A 12,497-nucleotide genomic window follows, 5' to 3' on the forward strand; every position below is an offset into this window, starting at 1 on the left:
GGAATCACAGAATCTGTTTTACAGTTAACAGGATTTCTCTATGACTGTGTGGAGTATAGCAGAGCTTGGACAAAAGCAAGATTTGTTTGGAGGCTACCCCTTTATCTACAAGAGAAGAAAACGGAGACGTGGCAGAGATAGAGGTGGTCCTATTGGGATATATTTTGAAGAAAGTCAGTGGGGTTTGCTGAAAGATTGAAGGTAAGATGTAAGGAAATGGAGAATATCAATGACCCCAGGTTTTGGACCTAGGCAACTGGGAATATGTAGATGCCATTTACCTAGATGAGAAAAGGCAGAACATAGGAAATCTTAGGTTCCCACCAGATATCGCAGCAGAGATGAGTATGCAGCTGGACTTTCTCAGAGGAGACCTCGGCCAGATGCACGGTACTAGGATTCTATAACTGTATAAATGGTATTTTTATCACCAAACTAGACAAAGTCACCAAGTGAGTTTAGTAGGAAAGAGAAGAGCTTCAAGCATTGAGCCCAGAGCACTCCAGCAAGAAGAGGTTGGAGAGAAACCAAGGAACCAGCGACGAAGCATAGGACTAAGTGGCCCATGGGATAGGAGGAAAATGTCCTGACTATAGAGATGATGTTAGGTCAGAGATTACAGACAAATGCATAGGAGCTGAAACTGATCATTATGGGCAGAACTGAAGTCACCAGTCCCTTTGAGCACAGCTGTGGGAGGTTGGGGTGACAGAGAGCCTGTGTGAGATGATCATGAGAGAATGTGGAAGGGGGGTTAGGGTCTCCTTGTAAAGGAAGAAGAGAAGCAGAGCTGAGCTGTAGGACGAGGTAATATCAGAAGAGTGTTTTTGTTTAATTTTTTGTTTCAAGATAGGGTAAGTCACAGTACATACATTTTTTTTAATTATGGAGTGATGCCCTAGAGAGGATATTCAGCCTGCGCACAGCTGTTGACTTTGGCATCTCTGTGAAGCTCCTCTTCTCCTTGCCCATGTGTTCTCTGTCTATACCTTATTTTAAGCAAGTCTTACATTAGAGCCTTTTTTGTGTCATTTTTGCCATGTAACTACTTAAAAGACATTATGTTACAAGAAGTTACAGAAATAATGTTTTAAAATACTGTATATTATGATTAGTCCTTAGGATCAAGATTATTCACCATTTTCATCTGGTCACATACCTACTATCTTTATATTGAACCAATCTGTATCTTCTAAACAGGTGATGATCTCTCTGTCCTCATATAATCTTTTTCTTCCATTCACATCTTTTTACATAGTGGGATATTTGCTGTTAATTTCTGTAGAAAACAGGCTTTTATTTAAGTCAGAGGTATCTAAGTCTTAGAAAATTTATATGCTCACTTTTCTTCTTTTTTTTTAAGATTTATTTATTATTTGAGAGAGAGAGAGAAGAGAGCGCACACACATGATGGAGGGAGGGGCAGAAGGAGAGAATCTCTAGCAGACTACCCGCTGAGTGTGGACCTACAGGGGCTCAATCCCACGACCCTGAGATCATGACCTGAGTCAAAATCAAGAGTCAGACACTTAACGGACTGAGCCACCCAGGCGGCCCATGCTCACTTTTCTTAACATAGTCTGTAAATTACCATATTTTTTTTTTTTGTCATTCCAGCATTTCCTTAACATTAATTCTTTGACCTGAGATGCTTTAAGGTAATTTAAAGTAGTTTCTTTTAAATTGGACAGTTACCTGGCAACCTTTACTAAGAATTATTTAGATACCTCTGATTTATATAAAGGGTTGTTTTCTACAGAAACAAGCAAGGTACTAAGCAGAAATGTAAAGTGATTTACAGACACAACTTTTTCAAACTGCTAGGAAAAATCAATTTTCTCTCATTCAAAGAAAATCTTTTGCAAAAATCATAGATTTGGCAAAACACAGTACCTTTAGAAAATTTTCCCTCCTCATCTACTTTAGCTTTAGATAGAAAACAAAATATAAAATAAGCCATATCTTGGATTTATATATGAACACAAGTGTTTTACATTTATAGACAGCTATTTTAAGGAGTGATTTTCTTCTTTCTCCTTTACTGTGGTTTTCTAATACTCACTTGCCTTTTATGTGGTGAACACACACAAAAAGTTGCATAAACATCTACCTGTAGGTGAACAGAAAGGATACTCTTCCAGAATGGTTCTGCTCAATATGATAGCCACTAGTGAATATGGCAATTGAGCGCATTGAATTTAGGGTAACTGAGTAACTAAATTATAAATTGTACTTGGTTTCCATTAAGATGAATTTAAATTAAAAAAGAAAAGCGTTGTAAAATATTTTGTCATTAAACACAATTTATCATTTTGTTATGACTACCTATTACTTTAATTGTTGAAAATTGAGAATCCAAATAAGATATGCTATAGGTAGCTTTGCGCAGTGGCAGTATCATAGCCAATGAGGTTTATCCGAGGCGCGATTATTGCTAATAAGATATGCTATAGGTATATGACACATAGAGTATTTAAATATCTATCATGAAAAAGAGAATGTGAAATGTCTCATTAATAAATTTTTGTATTGATTACATAGTGAAATGATAATGTTTTGGATATATTAGATCAAGCAAAATATCTTATTAAAGTTTACTTTTATTTTTTGCATTTGCTTTTCAGTGACATGACTCCAAATTTAAAATAATGCATGAGGCACATATTATATTTCCAGCAGACAGCATTACTCAGTGACATCATCATTAAGAGTATAATTATTAAGAGATTTGGAATCCAATTAGGTAAAATGAATGAGGTAAAATAAATGTGTCTAAAGGTATACGTGGTAATGGAATTGCAAAATTTGTTTTAATGATCAATGTTAATATTAATAATTTGAACAGATAACACCTGTTGTTTATACATTGAGTAAGTATCTGTCATATGTATCTGTATGTATCAGCTTATATCTAGTGTTTAGTCCAGGGGCATTGCAAGGATTAGTGGGGTTTGCAGATGATCAGTTTAAAGATTTATTCCTTGAACAAACTCCAAGGGTGTTATCATTTTCAGAGGACATATTCTGCCCTCAGCTATCTTAGAATCAGCCACCTTGTGTGTGCTTTAAGACGTCTGTGGTTTTATGAATAAATTTTTGGATGTTCTAATCCATATCATTTTTACACATTAACAAAATTCCATTTTGTTCAAGTCTGTTTTGTTTTTTTTTAACTTTTATCAACTATATAAAGTATTTTGGTTATTTCTCTGAAATTATATAATAATTTTTAATACTTAAATTTTAAAATGTAACTTATCGTATGGTAAAATTTTAAATATTTTACAACTATGTAAGTGTTGGATTGTTACTACTATAACATTTACAAAGGAAAGATGAAGGGGATGACTCATTTACTAACTGCTTATTATGTTTATTTGGTTTCCCTGTGTTCAGAGTTATTCTTCAATACCATATTTCTATTCCCTTCCTCAAAAACAAAAAGCCTAGAGTATTTATGTAAGACATTGAAAGTCACATAACAAGTAACTAACTGAATATTGATTCAAAGCCAATATTTTTCTTTTTACTGAATCACATTCGGATCAGCGTCTTTGAATCAATGTATAAACATAGAACATTAAAGCAGAATTACACTTGAGTAAATTTTCACATTCCCAAGCCTGTTGAGCTTAGCAATATTGGTTCTACTAATTCATCCTGATGATGGTACATGACTTAAAATATTTTACCACTTTTATGCTTAACTTTGTTTTGAAGTTATTTCCTTGGATTTTACCTCACTGAAAATATGTAGTATTCAAGAGAGGTTTGAAACAACAATCAATTTAAAAGACTTTAGGTTTATCTGGAATTTAATTGATGCCAAAGTTATGGCGTAGGTTTAGATAATTATTTCACAAAATCGATGTTACACTGTGATTTGGAAGGATAAAAATCAAAGTAACAAGTAAAATGAATTTAAAATATCTAAATTGAACATTATGGCAGTTTTGTTAAATTTTGAGAAGCAAAACTATTTCTCAAACCGGGTAAAACAATTTTTGTAAGTCCCAAATTCATCTTTAATTTCATTTATTAAAGTCATACCAATTATACTACATTCTCAAAGATTGACCTCAAAGATAGCACTGAACACATTTGCAGATCAAAATTTATTTAAGAAAAATAAGAAACAGAATGTATTTTGTAGTAACGTGCATCCATTAAACTCTGCTGAGTTTTATTTAGCAAACCTTATTATTGGAAAATCCGCTTTGGTGAATTGTAGGATGTTTCTTGATGGAAACGGGTAAAGTAACAATTAAAAAACACATGGAATTTTGGAAAGGAAATTTACTCAAAGTAGGCACTGAAACTAATTATGATGTCTTCACTGGCTTAGTTTATTTAGATTCATTTAACCATGTATTACTTTTGTGTTTAAATGTTACTTTAATGCTTACTTGTTCATCAAGGTTGACATTAAAGAAAATTGCTTAGTTGAGCAAAGTCGTATGCAGATATATAATGGATAGTCAAAATGTACAATACTCCTGTAAAGAAATTACTTTTAAAGGCATGTTCCATACTATAGGTATTGAGTATTTAAATGCAAGAGATAGAAACTGATGGAGTCTTCACTTATTAAACCATTATAAAATCTTCCAAAATAAAAGTTAGAGGATTCAATTCTATAGAAAACGAAATAACCCAGTGACACATCTCACAAGAAACAGGTAAAAACAAATGAAACTTCTCTGCTTCACATAGCTCAAAACTGTCAGATGTCATTGCTTGATACTAATTTCAGAATCAGTGAAAATAACATCAGCCTTCTATTCCTTATAGTACACTGCAGATTTTATCTGCTAAATTGTAATAATTTTTACTGCTTTTGTTTCTGTTGGGAGGAAGATATTAAACTTGTTGACATTGTAGGTTTGGGTCCATATCACAAGTCACTGCTTGGCGATCCCTATAGGAGATGGTGTAAGAGTGGCAGGAAGACACTGGTTATGATTAGTCAGCTTGAGTTTGGACCTTTTCTTTGAGTCCCACGACTACATGACCTTGAAAGAGCCATGTAACTCTTTTTCGGTTTCAATTTTCTCTTCTGAAAAATGGAGAAGGAACGACAAGATTACCTTGAAGATTTCTTCTAATTCTGTGGCTAAAAGCCTACATTTTTATAATCAAAGAGACCTGGATCTAAGTCCTAATTCTGTCACTTAACAGTTTAGACAGGGAAGGTTATGTAACATCGCCAAGGCTCATTACTAACTGTAGGTACAATAGCACCTACCTGGTAGGGTTGTTGATGGAATTAAATGAGATATGTAAAGCATCAAATGGCAAGCACTCTTCAGTCTTAGCTTTTAAACTATGTTTCAAAAAGTTATCTACAAAATCATTGGCATTCCCTTGGAAACTGGGATTACTCAGTTTTCAAGCAGGGCTATGATGAGCGTAAATGGGAAGAAGAAGTAAAAAGAGTGATGCCTTCTAAGGAATGGCAAATACTTCTTTTTTTTTTTTTTTTATGTTTGCACAGAATGGTGTGTATCTTATAAATAAGTCTGATGATGTATGCAATGATATCAAGCCATGCCATTTCTTCAGCGGAGAACAATTGCACTGAGATCTTTTTAGAGCTTCTTTTTTTTTAAGACAGTTTTTGAAACTAGAGGCCTTTATTCTTCTTTTCCAGTGTTTAGATGATAACACCAACACTGGTAAGATGATATTTTTATCGAAATAAGATGGATTTACTTCAGTTTGATGTGGTTGAAAATAACTGCAATGCCCCACAAGGCAGAGGCCCAGAGATGGAGGGGGTGGGGCTCTGTGTACACGCGTCTGTGCATATCTGAGCACGAGTGATTTCACAGTGTCCACAACTAAGATGTGATATCCATAATACGGAAATGGTGGCTTGGCCCTCATGCAAAATGAGAAACATGATAGATTCAAATCTAAATGCATATCTGCATTTATAGATATTATTTACAGAAATAATATCTGTATTTACATATCTGTATATATTTACATATCTGTATTTACATATCTGTAAATTTACATATCTGTAAATGCATCAGAGACACTTTACGTATCTCAAACATATAAAATCTGCCAAAACAGCCATTTAACCTTGCATTGGCAAAATGCTTTTCTTATTTTCAGCTAATGCTTTGAGCCTTGTGAAGACACCTGACTTGACTATCTTTTATTTTCTTATTTAAATATATTACTTTTTAGGGATACCTGGGTGGCTCACTAGTTAAGTGTCTGCCTTTGGTTCAGGTCATGATCCCAGGGTCCTGGTATCGAGCCCCGCGTCGGGCTCCCTGCTAGATGGGCAGACTGCTTCCCTCTCTCCACTGCTTGTGCTCTCAGCACTCTCTCTCAAATAAATAAAATTATTAAATATATATATATATTTATATAAGTATATATGTATATAAATATATATTTACAGATATAAATATAAATATACTTATATAAATATAAGTATATATATAAATATATGTATATTTAACATATATATTACTTTTTAATTTTTTATTTTTTAAAATTCATGTATAATTGACATATAATGTTGTATTAGTTTCAGTTGCAATATAATGATTCAACAATTCTGTGCATTACTCAGTGCTCAGCACGATAAGTGGACTCATAATTCCCTTCACCTATGTCACCCCCCCACACACACCAACCCTGGTAACCACCAGTTTATTCTCTATATTTGCATTTGTTTTTTTGGTTGTCTCTTTTTCTTTTCTTTTCTTTGTTCATCTGTTTTGTTTCTTAAATTCTATATATGAGTGAAATCCTATGATATTTGTTTTTCTCTGATTTATTTATTTTACTTTGCATTATACCCTCTAGGTCCAGCCATGTTGTTGCAAATGGGGAGATTCTCATTCTTTTTTTATGGCTGAATAATCCTCCATTGTATGTATATACCACTTCTTCTTTATCCATTCATCAGCTGATGGACATTTGGCCTACTTCCATACCTTGGCAATTGTAAATAATGCTTCAATAAACATAGAACTGCATATATCTTTTCAAATTAATTATTTTTATTTTCTTTGGGTAAGTGCCCAGCAGTGAAATTACTGTATTATGTGGTGATTCTATTTTTAACTTTTTGAGGAACCTCCACACTGTTGTCCACAGTGGATGCACCAATCTTCATTCCCAGCAACAGAGCACAAGGGTTCCTTTCTCTCCACATACTCACAAACACTTGTTATTTCTTGTGGTATTGATTTTAGCCATCCTGACAGGTGTGAGGTGATATCTCATTGTGGTTTTGATTTGCATTTCCCTGATAATTAGTGATGTTGAACACCTTTTCATGTGTCTGTTGGCTATCTCTGCCTTAAAAAAAAAAAAAATCTATTCATGTCTCTGCCAATTTTTAACTGGATTTTTTTTTTTGGTGTTGCATAAATTCTTTATATGTTTTGGATATAACCCCCTTTAAAAAAAAAGATTTTATTTGAGAGAGAGAGAATGAACGGGGGAAGGACAGAAGGAGAGGGAGAAGCAGGCTCCCCACTGAGAAGGACACCAATGAAGGACCCTGGGATCATGACCTGAGCAGAAGACACACACATAACCAACTGAGCCACCAGGCACCTCTTGGATGTAACCCCTTATTGGATAAATCATTTACAAAGCGTTTTTGGTGTAGTCCCAATAGTTTAATTTGGCTTTTGTTTCCCTTGCCTTAGCAGATGTATCTAGAAGTTTCTATGGCTGACGTCAAAGAGTTTACTGCCTATCTTCTGGGAATTTCATGTTTTCAGGTCTCACAGTTAGGTCTTTATTTTTATTTTATTTTTGTGTATGGTGTAAGAAAGTGGTCCAGTTTTATTTTTTGCATGTAGCGGTCCAGGTTTCCCAACACCATTTGTTGAAGAAACTGTCTTTTCCCCGGTGTATATGGCTGCCTCCTTTGTTGAAGATTAATTGGCCATATAATCATGGGTTTATTTCTGTGCTGTGTATTCTGTTCCATTGATCTATGTGTCTGTTTTTGTGCCAGTACCATACTGTCTTGATTATTATAGCTTTGGAGTATATGTTGAAATCTAGGATTGTAATACCTCCAGTTTTGTTCTTCTTTCTCAAGGTTTCTTTGGCTATTTGGAGTCTTTTGTGGTTCCCTACAAATTTTAGGATTATTTGTTCTACCTCTGTGGAAAGTGCTGTTGGTATTTTGATAGGGATTTCATTGAATCTGTACATTGCTTTGTGTCCCATAGTGTATCTTTCCATTCGTTTGTGTCATCTTCCGTGTCTTTATTCTAAACTCTTTTTTTTTTTAAAGATTTTTATTTATTTATTGAGAGAGATAGTGATAGAGAGAGAGCATGAGAGGGGGAGAGTCAGAGGGAGAAGCAGACTCCCCACCGAGCAGGGAGCACGATGCGGCACTCGATCCCGGGACTCCAGGATCATGACCTGAGCCGAAGGCAGTCGCTTAAACAACTGAGCCACCCAGGCACCCCTATTCTAAACTCTTACCTTGAATTTCAACATTGTTTTATGTTTAGGTCAACTTAACCCCACATTTTCAAAGTTGACTCCATTTTTTTAAAATTCTAGGATTTAACTACTATTTCATTGGTGTATTTGATGAAGTGTTGTTTTCTAAATTCACTACTTTCTAAAAATCAGAATATTTCCTGTAATTTGTGATGAAATGTGACTTTAGAAAAACAATTATCCAAATTTGTACTTTTTCTTAAATCTCAGTTTTAAGAAGTCATAAGCTTGAACGTTTAAAACTTAGAATTACTAAATTTAATTTAAAACTACTTCCTGCCATAAAGTAGTATCAGTGGACATTGATTTAGCTTTTAAAATCTTTCAGGTACAAATTAAATATATACTAAATGTTATTACAATGATTAAAGCACTTTAGCACCACACATCCATAAAAAAAAAAAAAAATGTATATGAAGTCCTATTTTCCATGATTACATTCCTTTTGACTGTGGGATTGGAACAGTGAGGGCTGGAGAAGTCAGGCTCTGGAAATAGCCCCTAGTTGGGTTTCTGGGTCTACCATCTGCAGTAATCTTGGGTAAGTCCTAAGACTGCCTGTACTTCAGATTTTCCTTCTGTAAAATGAGGATGATGGCTTTACTCAAATGGTTTTGATGAGACGGGGGTGGTCTACTTAATGCCTGTAGAATGGAGGCTGTTGAGTGATAAACACTTCTTACTGCTGCCAGTGTTCCTCTATGCCTGTGACCTCCACAAACACCACCATCATCATCCTCTCTAAACCAGAAAAACAAGAAGAGGGAGGAGAAAGGACTCTTCTGTTATGCCTAAGGTAGAACCTAGTGGGTTGTCATAAAGGTACTATTTGGGGGATGATTGTCTCCCTTTGAGTTAGAAACAGCTGCAACCTATGTCCACAATAGGCAAACTGTGGAGAGAGCCAAGATGTCCATCAACAGATGAATGGATAAAGAAGATGTGGTATATATATACAATGGAATATTATGCAGCCATCAAAAGGAATGAAATCTTGCCATTTGCAATGACGTGGATGGAACTGGAGGGTGTTATGCTGAGCGAAATAAGTCAATCAGAGAAAGACATGTATCATATGACCTCACTGATATGAGGAATTCTTAATCTCAGGAAACAAACTGAGGGTTGCTGGAGTGGTGGGGGGTGGGAGGGATGGGGTGGCTGGGTGATGGACATTGGGGAGGGTATGTGCTATGGTGAGCGCTGTGAATTGTGTAAGACTGATGAATCACAGACCTGTACCTCTGAAACAAATAATACATTGTATGTTAAAAAAAAAAAAAAAAAAAAAAGATGATTGTAGGAAGGGAAAAATGAAGGGGGGGAAATCGGAGGGGGAGATGAGCCATGAGAGACTATGGACTCTGAGAAACAAACTGAGGGTTCTGGGGGGGGGATGGGAGGATGGGTTAGCCTGGTGATTGGTATTAAAGAGGGCACATATTGCATGGAGCACTGGGTGTCATATGCAAACAATGAATCATGGAACACTACATCAAAAACTAATGATGTAATGTATGGTGATTAACATAACAATAAAAAAGTAAAAAAACTAATGATGTAATATATGGTGACTAACATAACATAATAAAATTAAATTAAATTAAAAAAAGAAAAGAAACAGCTGCAACCTTTAGCCTAGAGCTTGACTAAAGTGTGCCTCAGTGATTGGGTGTTTCCCATCTTGCTTCAGGGCTGGCATTGGGGGATGAGCCCCTCCATCCTCACACCAGCTCTCTCATAGGGCCTGGATGCAAGCCCACACACACAGATAAAGGCATGGAGGCTGACTCTGGTGTGGTATGAGCTGAACTTAGCAAATCAAAAAGTCCAGACTTAGGGAAGATTTCATTGGAAAAGACGGTGGCCATAGGGAGAATGTTACGACCACAGAGTCTGAATATGGCTCTTCATCCAACAAGAAGGGGTTTTGGGATTTTTGTTCTGTTTTGATTTTTTGCGTGATGCAGCGGCATAAGCAGGGCTAGCTGGGGCTTTGAGGGGAGATTAAGTAAGCCATGGAGACAAGCAGACAACTTGTCAGTGGTGGTTTTCCAGAGCATGGTTCCCAGTGGATGTGGTCAGTGGTCTCAGGAAGAATTGTCAATGGTACTCTGTTCCCTCATGCTTCTTTAATTTTGAGGGCCAGCCAAGGTCAGGGGAGAAGAGAAGCCTGTGGGGTGAAGGGGAGCCTGACCGAGGTTTGGCCAAGTCAAGGTGGGGGGTTCAGGCTGCATAGCCGTGAATACTTGGTCAGGAGCGTCAGCCCCAGTCCTGACTCCGGGGTGCCGGAGGGAAGGAGGGGGAAGACGTCACTGACTGCAGGCAGCTGGGCCGCTTCAAGAAGTCCTTGAAGCCCTCCCTTCCACCACCTCTCCTTCTAACAAAACACACAAACCAAAGCAAAGTCTCTTTCTGGGTGGGAACTATCACGGTGGCTGTAGTTGCCTCCAGGAAATATTTCCCTCCAACCTTCGAGAGGGCTCAGCAGACTCTCTGCGAAGGGGGGGATCCTCAGTGTCCAGCTCTGCCCCAGCTGTGGGAGTAGGAGGGAGGCATGGCATGTCAGCATGTCACGTCTCTGTCTTCCAGGTAAACGTTATGTGTGGACTCTGACATTTACATTTCATACATTCACTTGACACAAAATATTATTCAGCTTCTGACATTTTTTGAACTATTTAAAAATGGGAAAACCAGTCTTCTACAAAACCAAGCAGTGGGGTTGGACCACTGGTGGTAGCTTGTTGACCTCTAGTCTGGTCTAGGGGTTCCTCACATGCGGAAGGAGCCCCTCAATGTCTGGACCACTGCCCCGGTTACAATTCAGGTACACCCATAACAGGCCATGCAGTTGCAAGTTGCTTTTTTTGATAAAATTCCATAATCCTCACAGTCTTGAGAGGTAAGAACCATCAACTCTATTTTATGTAAGAGGAGATTTAAGCTCAGATAAAAACTGATGTGTGTATAAACACATGCGGATAAAGAAGTCTATATAAACTTACATGTAACAGATATTTACTAAGGGTATACATTATAATTGTTTTCTTTAGGTTATTAATTTTAATATTTATCATTAAAACAAAGTTTACAACTCCATCACATCTTTAGACTCATTGTCTCTACTTCATTCGTTTGCATATACTTTACTAACCGGATTCCAGATCTTCTATTAATTATGTTCTCAATGATGTTGTCTCAGAGCAGAGCTGCCAATTGAAAATATAATGTGAGCCCCGTACATTATTTTAAACTTGTGGTCATCTCACGGAAAAGCAAATGCAAAAAAATGTTAATTTTAATAGTATATTTTAATGAACCCAATATATCCAAAATATTACCATGATTGGATCTGGTGTGGCTGCTTGGAGCTGTAACCTGGGTTCCTCTCAAAGTTACACACCATCTCCATTTCTTATTTATTTTTATTTTTTAAGATTTTATTTATGTATTTGAGAGAGAGAATGAGAGACAGAGAGCACGAGAGGGGGGAGGGTCAGAGCTCGGAGACGCAGACCCCCCGCTGAGCAGGGAGCCCGACATGGGGCTCGATCCCAGGACTCCAAGATCATGACCCGAGCTGAAGGCAGTCGCTTAACCAACTGAGCCACCCAGGCGCCCCCACACCATCTCCATTTCCTGTCCAAACCCTGACGCAGTCCTCTGGCCTTAGACTGAAGTGCCCTGGGTCTACCTGCTCAGCACAAAATTTATCTAAGGTCCCATGCAGGTGTTTACATGGAATACTTCAGTAGCAAACACCATTTCTATTCCCCCTTGTTTCTAACACAGGTCATTGAGACAATGTTTCAGATGCATTCAGGGAAGTAATTCCTTAACTTTGAAATTAACGTCAAATGACAGGGAATTTGTTTCAATTACATATAGAGAAGATAAAGAATTTGACCGAGATTAAAAGGAAGAAGAAGAAGAAGAAAAAGAAAACATTTTGAACATTCCAAGTAAAATGGAGCTTCGTTCACCAGATTGCATAC

General features: G+C 36.8%; 1 protein-coding gene and 1 pseudogene across 2 annotated transcripts in view; both read left to right on the forward strand.

Moving 5' to 3' along the window:
* CSMD1 (CUB and Sushi multiple domains 1) overlaps positions 1 to 12,497 on the forward strand; it is a 2,059,737-nt gene that overhangs the window by 831,065 nt on the left and 1,216,175 nt on the right. The window lies entirely within an intron of this gene.
* Positions 2,378 to 2,543, forward strand: LOC118544876 (U4 spliceosomal RNA; annotated as a pseudogene).

Source organism: Halichoerus grypus, chromosome 3 (assembly GCF_964656455.1).
Source record: "Halichoerus grypus chromosome 3, mHalGry1.hap1.1, whole genome shotgun sequence".
NCBI lineage: Eukaryota > Metazoa > Chordata > Mammalia > Carnivora > Phocidae > Halichoerus > Halichoerus grypus.